The sequence below is a fragment of the Sciurus carolinensis genome, chromosome 12 (assembly GCF_902686445.1).
Source record: "Sciurus carolinensis chromosome 12, mSciCar1.2, whole genome shotgun sequence".
Taxonomy (NCBI): Eukaryota; Metazoa; Chordata; class Mammalia; order Rodentia; family Sciuridae; genus Sciurus; species Sciurus carolinensis.
The window spans coordinates 98,401,128-98,418,880 of record NC_062224.1 but is presented as its reverse complement, the minus strand read 5'-3'; the positions used below and the strand labels follow the sequence as shown (position 1 = coordinate 98,418,880).

The window sequence follows — 17,753 nt, the reverse complement described above, 5'->3', positions numbered from 1 at the left end:
ACAGAAATTTCATCTCATATAAACATCCTAAGGAAAAATGTCAAAGTCTGATATACACTAATTGGACTAATTTTGGTAAATTGTTTCTAATAATGAATAGTCACAAACATTATCAACCACTTTAAATTACAATATGTGGATCAGAAGGCTAATGGCTGATTTTCTTTCCTTATCATTGGCCCTTTGATGCATTTCACACACTTTTGAAAAACTAATAGTTGTAAGTGGATCAATGGTTTTCATAACCTATAGTATATTTAAGGGAATAAATTAATTCAATAGGTACTGCATATGGTTAATGACATATAAATACAAAATTTGGTTCTTTTTAAGGATCAACCAAACAAAATTAAAAAATCCTTTCAGAAAAGTCTTTGAAAAACTGCAAAGGAAAATAGATTTTCTTCATGCATCAGAAATGTTTGCAACTGGTCCTTATGAATTATGCATATAGATAGCTAATCACAGCCATTATATTTTGTAAATCTCTGTAAATAGCATGTTATGAGAACAGAAATAGTAGAATATTGAATTGGAATTCAATGAACCCTCTCCTGTTGCTCCTACATTTAGTTTTAAACATCATTTCATTTTTTAAATTCTGTGCCTCTCAAAAGGTATGTGGGATAAATCTTTATTCCTAAACACATGTATTATTGGTGTCTATATTAGTATGCATATACCTTTTATATTTAATTTTTGAAAAGTGTAATCTGATTTCCTATGGGACAATTCAATTGTGTGTCTTAATTAGTAAAAATTAATTTATCTTAGATTTGTTTCTTAAAAATGAATAAATGCACTCTCAAATTATTCTTTTTTTGAACTTTGGTAAGATAATAAGGTATTTATAAATATGGATTATTTCTCAAAATATTTTGTGGTCAATTGATTGGGAAAAAAATGACCCTAATTTTCCATGTCTTTTTGTATCCAGGACTTTAGTTAAATGAGCTATGTCTCCTCCAATCAAGAGACGGAGAATATATGTTCTTTCTGTGTAGGTGGTCTTCAATTTGGTTTTGATCAATACAATGTTATAGATGTAGTGTCCATTCCCAAACTAGTTCTCAAGAGGATTTGCACACTTCTCTCACTCTTATACTCTGCCCCATTGTGAAGGTGTGCTCACTCAAGCCTTCTGAAAGATGAAAAAATAGTAGAAAAAACTGAGCCAGCCAAGTCAAGACCATCTCATATATGCAACTCAGTCTTCCAGAGACCATAAAACTGTCCTTCCAAGTTGAGCTAATATTAGTCCGTTGATCTTTGGTTTTATGGCTATAACAAATGATTGTTGTTAAGCCTCTAAATATTGATTGTATTGAACAATATATTTTTGGAATTAGATAACTGAGACACACCAAAAATTAGTAGCTCCTGTTATTCATTCCAGCATTCCTTAGATATTCTAAAATCACAAAATGCATTAAATTTTTACAACAACTACATGTCATAACTAATAAAATCTGAAGAGTAGAGAAGTATAAGTGAGATGAATTTCCTGGTAGTTATAAGACTGCAAAATAATAAATCAAATAATAGTAGTATGAACATATTTCCTACAGTAAGGACTTTAATACTAGTAGGGGAAAAAACCAGAAATTTCCAAAAGCTAATGATGAGTTTTCCTTTAAAAAGAGAAAGATAAAACAAGGAACTCTTTTTAGTTTAAATCCCCCCGGGGAAATTTTGAGTTTTCAGTATCAAGTACCTATATTACATAAAAATTACATTAAAAAAATTACATAAAAATAAAATTGCAGGGGAGAACCATTAACCTAGCTCAGTAGTTCAGGTTGAATATTCTTTTTTTGAAATGCTTAAAACCAGAAGTATTTCAAATTTTGGGCCGTCAAACTGTAGTTATTAACCCATATTAATTGTACAAATTAATTGGATTCACTATATTTTTATACAAAAAAATGGAATGTTTCACAAATTTGTAGGGCATCCTTGTGAAGAGGACATGCTTTTTATGTCTGTATTATTCCAATTGTAGTGTATTACGTGCTGCTGAAATGAGTGCAAGATTTTGGATTCTCTTTTCCTGGGGAGCGGATTTTGGAATATCTGTATAAACACACAATGTGATATCTTGAGGATGACACCCAGGTCTATACATGAAATTCACTAATGCTTCATGCACAACTTATAAAATAGCCTAAAGGTATTGTGTGAGAGAAGAATGGATGAACTTTAGATTATGTAGAGGGAAATGAGAGGGAAAGAGGTATAAAAAATGGTGGAGTGAGACAGACATCACTATCCTATGTACATGTATGATTACATGAATGATATGAATCTACATCATGTACAACCATAGAAATGAAATGATGTACCCCATTTGTGTACAATGAATCAAAATGCAGTCTGTAAAAAAATCAAAAAATTGTTTTTAAAAAAAGCAACCACAAAGAATGGCAGCTTTCAGTCCAATTACAAAGCTTGTATTCATTTATTTATTTATTTTTGACTAAAAGGCCACTGTTCACTGCCTTTTACTGTTGTCTTCAAGAGAGAAGCAACTTCAGAAGTAGTTGCGGGACCAGGAGGTATTTCCCCTAAGGATAAGGAGGGATTCTGCTGAATGGCTTTTTAAATGTACCCTATGGAGTTACCAGTTTCATTAGCACTGTTCTTTGGCTTGGATGTCTCTCTTAAGAGTTTCTACACTACCACATTTCTTGTTCTGTTTTGAATGAACACATCTCTAGTCCTTTGATAAGTCCATTTTGAATTTTGACCCTGCTGTCTATAGGCATGTTTTCTGCAGTATTAATACCTCCTCCCTCATGATCCCTGTTACGGTTATCTTGATTCAGAACCATTTTGGCTATTTCACCATTGATTAATGAATGAGCATCTGGATTCTCATTACTGATGTTAAAAACTTTTATATCCACTTTTCCAGCTCACTGACTGACCTGAATTCGACATCCAGAATGCTTCAAAGTCACCACCTTCTACATCATCGCTGATCATTGTCACCAGTCATTTACACTGTATGTTCAGTCACTGTAGTTTAGGTGCTGTCAACAGCATACACAGCATCCTTTGTGCTAAGCTTAATTTGAAAACAATCTACCTCCACGTCTTTGCTCACTACTGCTGGTTAGCTATCCAAGAAAGTGTTTTCATATTTAGTCTTCATGGCTCTAGATAGTCTGGTCACATTACTGAATTAATGAAGTCACATATGGAGGAAGTACATGGCATAACCTTATTTTATTAGAATTTCAGCTGGAACATTGGCAGAACAGTAGTTAAGGAATAGCAAAATCTTGTCACCATCATATAGTTCAGATTCATGCCATGAGCAGGAGCCACTGGTACAAAATGTTTGTAAAACCAGTCATTAAAGGTGCTTCTGGTGATCTGACCCTTTGTTAGCATGATGATGAACTGGTAAGGACCCCACGCCTTTAAAACATCAAGGAATGAGCTTTTGCTTCTCATGGCGAGACGACACTTACGCATGCTGGCTGCATTGGCACATCTCACACAGTGATTCTGTCTTTGGCATCCTTAATTCTTGAAGGGTCATCTGACCTGCTGTAGCTAATGTCTTTTGGGGGACATCACACTCAAACAGTGATGTTACATCAGAAGTTTGCATTTGTGCTGGTGTCAGAGTTTTATCTGCAATGACCCTGGCAATCTCATCAATGAGTTTCTACACCTCGTCATGATCAGCCAAGGCTTCCTCACCAAAAGGCTTTAAGTATCAATACCATATCTTTTCTTAAAATTTTGCAACAAGCCTGTGAAATGTTCACATTTCCCTTCAATTTTCAACTCATTGTGAGAGATCTTTGCTTATTTCATGATCAGCATGCCACTCAGAGGCAAGTGTTGTTGGAGATGCTGAGAGATACCCATTTCAACACGTAGCTGAGGCCTTCCTAACTCTGTGAAGTATTTCTTCTATTTTTTTTAATCATTAACTTTTGTTCATTATTCTTAGCACAGAACTTGAGTGGTTTATACTTCTCTTTCTTCACTTTATTTATGTTGGTCTTTTGAAGATGTTTCACATTTACACCACTGTCCAATTCTTAAATGGCTTGATTTTCTGTGCTATTAATAAATGTACATGCTTTTCTTTCCTTTTTCTTTTTTTATCATTGTTGGGGTATTTACAGACCTTTTTTGATGTTTTCAACAGTATCTCTACAACACAATGTAAAAATAAACAACACACTGAGTAATGAATGTCCATCTTGGTTCCATGTTGGTCATCACTGGGAACCTGCTGTTGGTATTTGCCTACACACCTCTCATGTTACCTGTGGTGGGGGCGCGAGCTTGGGGGAATCTGGGCATGTGTAGAAAAAGTATATCATACCCGACAGGTACTGAGGGGTTTTTCTTTCTTTTAGGGATGCTTAGTAAACTGTTGGGGACGTGCATTTTGACTGTCACTCATCATTTATGGTTAGGCGTGGAAATTTTCCACAGTTGGCAGAAAGTAGGTGCTCAAAAAGTTTCAAATTTTGAAGCATTTCTAAATATGCTTTTATATAAGTGTCAAATGCTTTATGATAAATTAAGATAGAGATAGATACATACGATCAAATGGGAAAATCAGTTTAAAAGTTTTTATACGACATTCATGTTTCATAAAAAGTTACACATGGACTTAAAATATAGCCAGTTATGTAGCATGAATGGCCTAAAAGATTAAAAAGGACCAACAATTATTATTTATTCCCACAATAATAATTTAATATTCTGTTTCAACTAAAAATGAAGCAAATAACATTCGATATGAAGTTTGAATAAGAACTAAATAATCTCTTTTCCTTAATCTTTTTTTTTTTTTTTTTATAATGGAGATTTAACCCAGGGGCATTTACCATTGAGTGATATACTCAGCCTATTTTTTCATTATTTTTTATTTTGAGACAGGGTCTCACTAAGTTGCTGAGAGTCTCACTAAATTGCTAAGGCTCGTCTCAAACTTGTGATCTTCCTATTTCAGTGTCCAGCTCTTTTCCTTAATTCTTGATATCTTGAAAAACTTGTTTTCATGATCTCTAAATTTTTAGGCCATTCTAATTTTTAAAATTTTAATTTTAATTTCACATAGTGCAAAAGTGTAACATAAGGCAAAAATTCTTAGGAAAACTTGATCACCATTTCTGTAGTGTTTTCTAAGCTGAAAAGATATATTCAAGAACTGGAGAAAGGACATTTAGGAACTAGTGGTTTATTCTGCTACACTCTAATGTTTTATCAATGAAATTCTTAAACCCAGTTGAAATATCTCTCTCAAAATCTATAGGTGGGCTCAAAATCTGTGATGTTTGCATCTTTCATAATATTAGAAACACATTCCAAGCACAAATCCATACATATCCACATATCAATTTGCCTTTTATAGAAAATGATTTAACATCTGATATCATCCATGAGTTTTATTCATTTAAAAATGTTATTTCTTCACACCACTTTTCAGTTTCTGGTACATCACTATATGCTTATTATTATTAGTTGTTTCTCCCACTAAAATGAACATTGAATGAAAGCAATGTTTTGTTTTTTTAACTATTTTATTAATTTAGGCTCTTCCATTTAGTGATACATGACGAGTAATTGTTAGTGCCTTCATAAGAACTACTGAAAGAATAAAGTATTTCAATTTAATTTGATTAACTCAGAAACAGACCTTCTTGCAGGTGCTGGATTAGACCTGGTCCCTACTTTCAAGGATTTAAAAAATCAGTATAGAAAGTAGGAATATTTTATAAATTGAAATTGTGTTCCTTGCTCTGTGGGAGGAATGTGTAAACAGAAGGACTTTTGAAGGAAAGAATTAATTTTGAAAGGAAGGTAATGTGGTTTCATTTCTGAGATTGATCCTAAAGAATAACACCCATCACACATCCAGTAAAGCATTCCATACTAATATGCACATATTTGAAAATAGATGCCATTGAAGCTGTATGAACAATAGTATACCTTTGTCAATTTTTTTTAAATCAAATTCTGTTTGCAATAGAAGGAATGGGCCTTAAGCTGAGGAAATGATGCCCATCTAAAGACAGTTGCTCTAGTTTAGTTGTGAGATAATGAGAACTGGAAATAGAACAGTGAGACTAGGGATAGAGACAAAGAAATAATTTGGAGGTGATATTGAAAGAAATTGTAGATTAATCTGATATATTTGGTAAAAAAAAAAAAAAAAAGAAGGAAGATTCAAAAATGCCTACAGAGTCGAAGACAATTGTGTATAGGGTGTTGCTATAAATTTAGATCTGAAATCAAGGAGAAGCAAGTTTAAGCATACTTAGTTAAATTTTTCTGTGCATATATATCTGAAGATATGTATAGTCACTTCTTTCCAAAATCTCCAATGAAAACCCTTATTTTATCAATCAAAATCCTCTAGAATTTTAATTCATATTAGTTTTTAATTTTTTTTTATTAATCTCCAAATAACTGTTTCTATTTATTCTGATTCTATTAACTTTCCTAGGTATACAAAATCAGTTCATGAAACAATGACTTGCATACATACTCTTCTCTATCAATTAACTCATTAATTAAATAACATGTGTGGACAACAAACACTTCCTGATAAGGAACCACATGAAAGAAACATTGTTGAATTCTAAAGACAAATGCATTGATAAGGAAAAGATGGATCAGTCTTCCAAGAAGAGTTCATGACCTCTTCAAAGAACTAAATGAGTAACTCTGTCTTTACAGTGGCATATACCAATAGCAATAGTTAAGTATGTACTGTGAATTCTTGTTTCATTTCTACTTATAAAGATAATGACCTAATAATACATAAGTTCTAATGTTCTCTTTATCCCCTAAACCTGATTACGTTGAATCACTTTGTCTCAGGTCTAAACATAAGCATTTTAATCCTTATCACTATATTATAATATATTAATTAAAATTTTATTTAAAATGTGTAGATTCAAATGCAGTTATAAGAAATAGTACAAAGAGATCTCTTGTTTATTTTTTCAGCTTTCCCTTGGACAAATCTACAGTTTAATATCTCAACCAAGATATTGAGACTGTTGTAATCTGTCAATCATAGTCAAACTTCTTCAGGATGATTTTTTGTGTGTTTACATGTGTATATAGCAAGTCCTATACAATTTTTCACCTACATAGGTTTATTTACCTCATGATGGTCAAGATACTGAACAGATCCAACATCACAATGAACTGGGCATTGCTATTTTATAACCATGCCCACCTCCCAAAACTTTCTTTTTCCTTGGTCCCCAATAATTGGTAACACTAAACTATCCTCCATTTCTAAACTACATTCATTCCAAAAATTACTATAAATAGAAATAAGGTTGTTTTTTTATCTTCAATCAGCATAAGTCATCCAGTGGTCATGGGTAATAATGGCTCATTTCTTCTTTTTTGCTGAGAAGTTATCCATGTGGTAAATGCACTACAGTTTGCTGACCCATTCACCATTTGAAATATTTCTGATTAGATTCTAGCTTTCATCTTTTTTAAATAAAGATGCTACAAGTTCTTGTACAGGTTTTGTTTGAATAAATGTTTTTATATCTCTAGTATGCATGTTCAAAAGTGGATTTCTAGGTAAAGTGATAATGGCACATTTAGATTTATTTTGAATAAATTGTTGAGAACTGGCAACCAGGTGTGGTGATACAGGCCTGTAATACCAACAGCTTGGGAGGCTGAGGCAGGAGGATTGCAAATTCAAAGGTAGCCTTAGCAATTTAGTGAGACCCTAAGCAACTTAAACCCTAAAAAGTTCTGGGGAAGGGCCTCAGCAATTTAGCCACCCTAGATTCAATCCCCGGTATGACCCCCCCAAAATAATTGTCAAACTGTTATCCATTGGACCTATACCATTTTACATCTCCACAAACAATGCATGTCATTCAATTTCTCTTTAACATTCAAAGAATTTTGTGTTGTCACTGTCTTTTCATAGCTGTTCTGTCTTGGATAGATATTGCAATGGGCCAGTCAGATACTTTAATGAAAGAGCATTATCTCAATTGTTGGGACTGTTGTAGGAAGCAGCCAACATGCAGAAATATTTGGCCCCTTATAGACTGCCTCAGCTGAAAAGACAAGTAGGTCGCGACTTTTTCCTTAGGAGAAAACTCATTCAATGACTGATGAGAGTGTTTAAAGAGCTTACCATTAAGACTGAATTTGAGACAATAGAAAGGACCATTTCAATACCAAAGCTTCCTGTGGAGTTTCTGAAAGTATGTCTTAAATTGATTTCTCTCAGTCCTTTCTTACTTTCTTCTAGTCAGTTTTACAGTTTGGATCTGAATAGTATTGTTTATCATTTTGCACACTGAATTCTATCTCTGACTCATCTTTCCAGGTAATTCAAACTACAATTTTAGTATTGCTTAAATTTTCACTTTTCATCTTACTTTATATTTGATAATAAACTCCTGGAATCCAACATGCATTACAAATCAGCATTTGTTGCCCATTCCTACTGTTTATTAAGCCACTGTTGCTGTCCTTCAGACTCATCTTCTTACAGGCTTTTGTGGGGTGGCTTCCTTTTAGGAGACACCAGTTGAGAGCTCTACAGCAGCAGGGGATGCTAGAGAGGAACAGACACAGTGCCTTTTGCTTTGCTTCCTGCTCCAGTCAGCATCACCATAACACAGCAGGGGTTGCTTGTCCTGCCAGGAACTGTTAATTATAGTAGAGGCAGTTGGTTCTGACTTGCAGTTTGATCAACCTACCAGAACCAGTTCATCACATCCCTCAGAGGTCCATGTGGCAAACACGTCTTCCTCTCTTCAGTGACCTGGATCTCAGCTCTGGAGGGTCCCTCCTTTCCATTGGACAGGTTTAATAATTTTGGACTCATTACTTTCTAGTGCTGAGTGGCAGCTCCTTCCTACAACTACATATTCACTGCATATTCCCATTTGGTCTTCTTTGATGTGCACATAGCTGATTAACAGTTTATGATATTATATTCTACCCATTTATACCTCCTACGATCCTGACTGATAAGCCACAATTTTATATAAAAGAATTTTAGACATATAATGAGTTGGCAAGTAAACTTTGTTTTCACAGGAATAGAAAATATTTGGAGATAATATAAGATTAAAAAAATACAGCCATAAAAGAAAAAGTTTCTTTTTGTTCAATTAATCTGAAGATTCTGTACCAATGTTATATTTTAGTTCAATTAAATAAATAATAGTTTTTGAATATTATCAAGAGATATTTTTGAATTAGTTATTCATATGCATTTTGACTTTATGTACATATAAGCAACTTTAGAAAAATCTTAAAACGCTCAAATGCAAAATAAGGTGAGTGATGTTTTAATAATTCAGTATCCTGATTTATCTATGTTGATTATTAAAGAATGAGTTGAGCTTTTAAAATCTGTGATTACAACTATGAAAAATGAAAATATTTTCTAAGTATATTCAATCAGTCAAATTGACCAAAAGTCTGTTTGGGGATATCTTTCATTAGTAAAATGAGAAATTTTCTTGTTTTCAGAATTCTCATATACTAACTTTAAATAGATATTTGCTTTGTTAATTAAAACCAAACAATCACTATTTCAAACTTTGTTGGGATTTAGTTTAATCATGTTTGAGCCTTACTTGAATCCCATTTTCTCAAAGATCACAAGTCTTTCTCATTCATTCACCAGTGCATTCCACAAACATTCATTGTCCACCTGTGTTTGAGTATTAGACATTGGCTAAAGTATATAGAAATGAAAGAGGTAACAATCTTAGCCTACAGAATTTACATTTTAAAAATTTTGCCTAAAACAACAAGGCTATTTATAATGATCAATTTAAAAATATTTGCAATATTTTCAGAATTCACAGTTTTAAAAATTCTACCTGAAACAATAAGGCTATTTTTAGTATTTGATTTAAAAACATGTGCATTTCATAATATGTCTTTCAAAAATGATATAATGAATTAATAGTATCATTTTTACTATGACTTTTCTAAGTAGAAAAAATACACTATGTGGATTCATAATCACGTCATGTTACACAGACAATAAGCCACATTTTCTTACTCCTTATAGGAAGTTAAAAATGTGACAGTAATGACTGCATGCTTATTATAGATTAACTTTGATTCCGGATGTGTTATATAACTGCTAATTCTACAATCTTAGAATTCCCCACTTATAGGCCATTAATTCTTGAGTTGAATTATATCATCAGGACAATTTCAAGACTGATGATCCTAATTTGGTATGCAGCTCATAAACTTGGAGGAAGAAGTTTTGCCAATATTCATTATGAGAAATTTACCAACAAAGTAGATATTTATATAAAATTCACTATGTTTACAATTTTAAAAGTCTGAGCAAAAAAAAATTCAAAAAAAGAAAAACTATGGAAAGAGCAATTTTAATACAGACTAAATATATGTCTGCACCCAAAAAGTTTGAAAAGAATCATTCTTATTTTGTTTTCCTTTTATTCTATACTGGCATCAGTTTTGGTATATTTGTGGTATCAAAGATAATTTCAATTTATATTACAAATAGACAAGAAAAATGGAATTGAGTTAGTGTCCTGGAAACAAGTCATTTATTGTGAAAACATAAAATAGTTCTATATTATACACCAATTTACAAGCAAAATTTGACAACATGAAAAGAAAGCAAAATACGTTATATTTTACTGAAAGTGGTCATAACATACATTTTTGGTGCCAAGTTCTTTTATTTATGTAAATGTGGTATTTTGAATAATGCAATACAATAGGAAACAATAAGTATAGCATTCGAGCATTTTATCAACGTTTAATACAATGTAAAATTACAAAGGTAAAAATGTATGGTGAATAGTAATAAATAGCAGACAAGAAAATACAGAAAAACTACTGAAAAATGAGTTCTCATGAAAGATACTGATGCAATTTCAATAAATAATAATCAAAAAGCAAGCTACAACATATGTACATATCTTATATTTGAACATAATTCTAGTAAAGTATAAAAGTATAAGTTTAGAGCATGAAAATATATTGATATTTATTTGCATGCAAACACACACATGTATATCATTTAAAAATCTTCTAACTCAATATGTTCTTATTGTAATACATTTCTTTTAGATTTTACTTTTTGATTCATGTATTATGTTGGTAACATATTTCAATTTACCATATCAGATTAACTTCAAATCTACTTCTCATAAACTCTGTAAACTTGATATTTGTTTAAAGATTCCTGGTAGCAGGTGAATATTATATAAGTGCTTTGAGTCTTTTCTTTGGGAAATATTTAGCCCCAAAGGACTACATAGAAACCTTTGTCTGTCATGCACTAACTGCTAGAACAAATCACCTCAGAACAATTCTCCAGGTGTTTTTGGACCAATTCTGTTTTCCTCCCTTTCTTGTTTATATTTCTCAATAACTATAGACTGTGCTAGGAATGCAGTGTGGTGAGACAGGGTGGAACTGCCTGAGCAGCCCAAGACTTGTTCTTGTTCATCTTAGGGAATATAGCATCTTGAGTTAGGGAGAACTGCCAAGGACAATCTGGGCTCTGTTTCTCGTTCCCTTAGAAGCAGATCTTTTATTTTGAGACAGGGTCTCACTAAGTTGCTTAGGGCCTCACTAAGTGACTGAGGCTAGCTTTGAACTTGCAATCCTCTTCCTCCAACCTCCAGAGCCTCTGGGATTATAAGTATGCACCACCCATGCCCAAATTCAAGGCTTCTTTTGTCCCTGGCCACCTATCTCTAAGTAAGAAATTTGCTTTACCTAACTTGTGTGTGAGTCAGTTTTAATAGGACTCCAAAAAGAAATTGGTAATCAGTGCTTTTGACTAAACTAAGCATAGCTCAAGATGCAGTGAGCATAGTACCATAAAATCCTGTTGTTGCTTGTTGCATAGTGATGATATTTTCTATTTTCTACACAGCCCTCTTTTGGGATTGGTAATGAGCAATTACAATCAAAAGTTTTACTTTTTTTATTTATTTATTCATTTAAGTAGTTGTTTATTATTAATTCAACCATGCATTTGATCCTTTATTCTTGTTTCTTTTCCTACTCTTTTGAATGGGTATTATTTGCATCTAGCTGAAATTTTAAAATGTACAATCAGGTATGTGGTGAAAAGAAAATGACATGTCCCTTTTCTGGTAGATTTAAAAAATACATTTCCTTCCTTATATTCTACTTTCATTTTATTAAAATGTATTATTGTGACTCACATAAAAATATTCAATTTATGAACTTCTATGATGGCTATTTTATTTTAGCTATTACAGTTTTTTAAAATCACCATGTCTATGGTACCTTGCATATTTCTTTATATTTCTTTATTGTCTGTTCTTATTAAAATTATTGTATGTTCTGTAACCAGAATCCCTGTTTGCCTATTGGTTTTCCTCAATAAAACTGTTAAATACTTCAATGTCCCTTAACGACTCATTTGACTTTTTTCTTTTTGTCTATGAAATGTGTTCTCTGAGACTTTCTTTGACTTATAGTTGACACGGATTTCCCAGGAACTACGGTTCCTTGTAAGTTTGGAATATTACTCCCTGGTCCTGTTGCGTGTCTGGGCAGTATTTGACTAGCTACCAGTTTACTAGGTCACACTTTCCTTTCTAGTTGCACAGGTGCTACCTCTTATAGAATTGCTGTGGTAAAACAGAAGATCCGACTATTTCTTCACCTTATCGAAGAACTAAGTCTTTCTCCCTCTTTTGTTTTCTGGTTGCCCAAAACCTTGATAAATATGAAATTTGAAATTCAGTTAACTTAGTAGGGTTTATTTTGTAATGAATCATTTTAGGGCTTCTTCTCCTTGAATGTAATGCTCTCTTTAAACAAATATTCAGGTATTCTTTTATATTTGAAAAGTTTTTAAATCGAATCTTTATTTTTCTGTCTTCTGTTTGATTGATTCAATTATGAGATTATAGTTAAAGTTTATTCATGGTTAACTAATTTATTACATGCTGAAAAACCATTTTGTATCTTACTTTCTTTCTATTCTGACTACATTCTGTTCAGTTTTGAAGGCTTGTCCTGACTTTTCTTACTGTGATTTTATCAATGTCTATAACATTTGTGCAGCTTTCAATTTAGCCTTTAACTCTGCCAGAGTTTATAATTTTATTTATTTTCTAAAATTGTAGAGCTCATGTTTAACTTTTTTCTCACCATTTCTTTCCTATGAAAAAATATTTGATGCTCTCATTTTATTAAAGTAATTGTTCTGTTTTAGAGATGACTTTTAGCCAATCTGCAGCAACAATTTTTTAGTGAGTATTGATCCTTTGATGTTTTTCCCCCTTTTTAAAATTTTCTTTCCCTAGTTCATTATATTTACTTTGTTTGGGTCTATTATTATTTATTTGACGTTATCTATCTTCTTTGAACTACATCATTCTTTCTGGAGGAGAATCCAGGCTCACAGTTCTTGGCTACTAGAATTTCCATCACGTTTTAGTTTTATTCGTGTATAAATGTTTGTGTGTAAAAAAGATCTCCCCAGCCAGTCCAGATTAGCACTATAAAGCTGTTTACAATTGTGCTATCTCTCCTCCACCTTATGCCACAGTATGTTTCTATCTAGACTCATAAACAGCCATTTGTTCATGATCCCCCCCTGCCAAGTTACCAAATCAGCAAGGCTCCACAATCAAGCTTGGCACTGAATTTCCATTGTTGAAGATTGAAAATCATGTTACTTTATACTTTAGATGTAGTACTTATTTGATTAAGTATACTATGTAAGTTTTTTATAAGATCTGTAGCCAGAATATGCTGAATCATATCTTTCTGTGCTCATTATTCAATTTTCTAAATATTGAAATACTCTGCTCTCATTTTGAACTTCAGAGTTTTAGATATTTCTTAGAAGTTGACTCTTTGTTTTTCTTTTCTTTCCTTTTTTTTTTTTTTTTTGAGTAGGGGGGAGAGGTGGATATCCAAGAGATAAATATGAAAATGAAAATGTCTTCTAGAATTAAAAAAGTATACGTTTCTTGTATATTAAAAAAAGAAAGCAAAGGTGATTAGTCACTGTTTTAGTCAGAGTTTTTGTTCCTCTGACCAAGAGACCTGGCAAGAAAGAATTAGAAGAGGAAAAGTTTATTTGGCATTCACAGTTTCAGAGGTCTCAGTCCATTGACTACCAACTCTAATGCTCTGAGCCCTGGGCCCTCGGCCTAATGAGGTAGAACATCACGGTGGAAACATGTGGAGGAGAAAAGCAGCTCAAGACATGGCCACCAGGAAGCAGGAGACTCCCCTCAGGAAGGACATAATTTAAACCACCAAGACACGCCTCTGGTGACCCACCTTCTCTACTCACATCCTACCTGCATACAGTTATCACCGAGTTAATGCATTATTAGGTTAATGCTCTAATAAGCCAATCATTCTACCTATCAACTTGCTTGAATTGTCTCACACATGACCTTTTGGAGGACACCTAATATCTAAACCATGACAATCACTACCTCTTCCCAAATCTTATCGCTCATACTAGTTAACATCAAAATTAATCTGTTTATCTACCTATCTCTGCATCTATATATTTATATATCCAAATTCTCCTCAAGTTAGGATATGGTTGTGTCCCAATATCCCATAACAAATTGAAAATATATGAAATCAAAAATAAATTTAATATTTTTAACCTAGGAAACACCATACCTTAGCAACACAGTACACAGTGGAGTATTGATCATCCACCCTTTTTATTGAATAGCTGACCAGGAACTCTCTGCCAAAGCCCAGTTCTGTGAGAGTGTTGTACTATATATTGTTAGCATAGAAAAAGATTAAAATTCAAAATTTGAGGTATGGTTACAATTGGATGAATATCAATACCACTGTAAAGTTGAAATTTTTTAAATGGAACTGTGATAAATTGGGGACTATTCATGTGTATGTACAAGCATGCATACACACAAGTCCAAAATTCAACTGGAATTTGTTGAGTTATCACTATGGAAGGGATACAGGAGTATTTTCTACGTATTTTTCTATTCTAAATCACATTTTTTTTTTTTTTGAATGGGAAAATAAAGGTCCTTTAATGAGCATGCCAGGCAAGTGGTGGTTGGGTGCAGGCTAATGCCTCAAAGAACTCCCAGCACCTGAATTTTGGAAGTACAGGGTTTAAAAAAGCAAAAAAAAAAAAAAAAAAAAAAAAAAAAAAACACAAGAACAATTGAGGTACAGGTAAGTCAGAAAGACCCTATTGAGACAGATATTTTGATTACATGAGAGAATTGTTTTGATCATACATTTCAGTGTCATTTTGTTACTCATTAGGGTCATAGTCTGGAAGGTCCTGCTGTACTGTCAACGTAGATACAGCTGTCAGGAGGCTGAAAGGAAAACATTTTAAGCCAGGATCAAATGGACTCAGGTTAGAACAAAATGGCATTACTTTGGTTCTTTTCCATTTTATGAATATTCATGTACAAGTTTTTGTGTGGCCCATGTTTTCTGTTAGGCATATACCTAGGAGTGGCATTGTAGGGCCAGATGGTAACTGTGTGTTTAACCACTTGAGGAAGTGTGGTAGGGACAGGACTGATTACACTTAATAGTATAATTTAAGTGGATGAATATATGGGATGTTAATCACATCTGACTTTAAAAAGAATTCAGGTTGTTCCATGTACTCCTCAGCATCTTGTGATGTCTTTTTAATTTTAGTCATTTTAGTATGTGGAGTGTTGTCATGTTGTGGTTTTCATTTCCTTTTCCTGGTGTCTAAGAGGTTGAGCACTTTTTCATAAGTTTATTACCTTCTTTTGTAAAGTGCCTATTCCATTTTCTTGCCTGTTTTTAAGTTGGATTTTCTTTTTGTTATTCTTTGACATGCATTTATCAATTACTGCAACACATTACCCCCAAATTTGTAAAACAATAAACATCTCTCACAGATTCTGTAAGCCAGGGAGAGGCTTAGCCAGGTGTTCTGGCTTAGCTTTTCATGAGGCTGAAAAGTGTTAGCTGTGATTGCAGTCATCTGAATATTCACCAGGAGCAGGAAGGACCATTTTCAAACTCATGTGATCAGTAAGCCTCAAGTTCTTGCCACCTGGACCTTTCCAGAGGGCTGCTTACAGTTTTTTGGTTTGTTTGTTGCTTGTTTGTTTACAGACTGCATTTTGATTCATTGTACACAAATGGGATACAACTTTTCGTTTCTATGGTTGTACACAATGTAGATTCACATCATTCATGTAATCATATATGGATATAGGGTAATAATGTCTGTCTCAATCCGCTATCTTTCCTTCCCCAACTCCCTTCCACTCCATTTCCCTCTACACAATCCAATGTTCCTGCATTCTTCTCTTGCACCCCCTGCCCACCTCCTCATTATCCACTTATCATAGAAAATATTTGGCCTTTGGTTTTTTTGGACTTGGCTTATTTCACTTAGCATAATATTCTCCAACTCCATCCATTTACCAGTAAATGCCATAATTTACTCTTCTTTGTGGCTGAGCAATATTCCATTGTGTATATATACCACAGTTTCTTTATCCACTCATCAATTGAAGGGCATCTAGTTTGGTTCCACAATCTAGCTCTTGTGAATTGAGCAGCTATGAACATTGATGTGGCTGTGTCACTATAGTATGTTGATTTTAAGTCCTTTGGGTATAAACTGAGGAGTGGGATAACTCACTGCCAAAGCCCAGCTCTGTGAGAGTATTGTACCATATATTGTTAATATGGGAAAAGATCAAAATTCAAAATTTGAAGTATGGCTACTGTCAATACCACTGTAAAGTTGAAAGTTTTTAAATAGAACTGTGAAAAGTTGGGGATTATTTATGTGTATGCACAAGCATGCATGCTCATAAATCCAAAATTCAAGTGGAATTTATTGAATCATCACTATGGAAGGGATATAGTGGTATTTTCTGCCTATTTTTCTATTCTGAATCACATTTTTAAGTAATTAATCCTTGTTCACCATTTCTTATGCTATCTATATTCCATTTCTATTTTATTCTCTAATTTCTATCTTTCACACATTACTTTTGATTTGTCTAGTTAGAATTTTTCTATGTATTTATCTATTTTCACAGCAATTTTATCAGGAAAGACTTAAATCTCTTAAATCTGCAGGAAGAGAGAAATTAGTTCATAAAGGAATTTTAAAAAACCCTCATCTTTTCATTAATTTATATCTGCATACATATGTACCTACATATACATACAATTCATAGATTCTTAAAACAACCCTAGCTTTCTATTTCCTTCTTCCACCTAGATTCCACTCTGCATGTGCATATTCCACTGATCCTTTTCCTTCCACCATTTAATCCAACTGGGCAATAAATTAATACAAAATCTGAGAATTAACATCAAATACACTGAAACAATATGTCAGTCTACTGTAACAATGTAAATGGAGTTAATTTGTACACATGTTATCTTTTTTAATACAATTACCAAAATGACTTTATAAATATTGTATTAAGAAATAAATATTTCTGACTTTCTTTTAACTTACAGATTTGAAAAATTCCTTTGGGAATTTTTAGTTTTTGGTAATTAAGCTTTATTAGAAATGAGTCACTAACTAATTTTAAACTCATCAGTGTATCTCAGTTGCAGTACTTTTGCATTATGCTTGAGGAAAAATGAGAATTAAATTCCAGATTTTTAAAAATAGTTATATTATCTTGTTTATCACTTTATATTTTTTCCAGATAGAAGGCTACATTTAATAAAATAATCCTTTTTCAAAATACATAGTATTT

The 17,753-nt window shown here is 32.9% G+C and overlaps 1 non-coding gene across 1 annotated transcript; it reads right to left on the bottom strand.

Moving 5' to 3' along the window:
* Nucleotides 1-1,919: 1,919 nt before the first annotated feature.
* On the bottom strand, nt 1,920-2,024 carry LOC124962551 (U6 spliceosomal RNA). Its single transcript, XR_007104553.1, has one exon. It is a non-coding gene; the product is annotated as a U6 spliceosomal RNA (small nuclear RNA).
* Nucleotides 2,025-17,753: the final 15,729 nt, after the last annotated feature.